A 542-nucleotide genomic window follows, 5' to 3' on the forward strand; every position below is an offset into this window, starting at 1 on the left:
AAATTCAAATTTGCGTTCGCTGGCTGGCACAGAGCCAGAGACACACATGTTTTTAAAGCGCTGCACATTATAACCAATCCCATACTATTATGTTGAGTTTATGAATACAAAGACCAATCAGAGGCGTTCAGATGAGTCACCGCTGAAACACGCTGTTTCGTCACTGCGTGCGCTGCCTGATTGAAATCTCTGGCTAATTTTCTCATCAGAAACAACAAAGTGAAGATGTACAATTTAAGTAATATATTAATTTTACAGTGTAAACAGCTTGAGAGATTATTATGGGAGTTTGAAAGTGCTTGAATTCGCTGGACTGAAGTGAAAATGTTCTTTGAAAGTGTAAATGTTCTTTGCTCTCTTTTTGTACAATGAAAGTGTTATAGGCTAATTAGTAACTTACTATGTTTTTATTAAATTCACATTAAATACAAAGTCAGTCGTATTAAATATATTTAATGGTTTAAATTAATATAAATATATTTAATATATATTTAATTTTTATGCAAAGTTAATAGATTAATACTATTAGGCTACTTTACTAG

General features: G+C 31.4%; 1 protein-coding gene across 1 annotated transcript in view; it reads left to right on the forward strand.

Moving 5' to 3' along the window:
* LOC107591562 (transmembrane protease serine 9) overlaps positions 1–542 on the forward strand; it is an 8,033-nt gene that overhangs the window by 3,835 nt on the left and 3,656 nt on the right. The window lies entirely within an intron of this gene.

The sequence above is a fragment of the Sinocyclocheilus grahami genome, unplaced genomic scaffold, assembly GCF_001515645.1.
Source record: "Sinocyclocheilus grahami isolate Dianchi unplaced genomic scaffold, SAMN03320097.WGS_v1.1 scaffold9.1, whole genome shotgun sequence".
Classification (NCBI taxonomy): domain Eukaryota; kingdom Metazoa; phylum Chordata; class Actinopteri; order Cypriniformes; family Cyprinidae; genus Sinocyclocheilus; species Sinocyclocheilus grahami.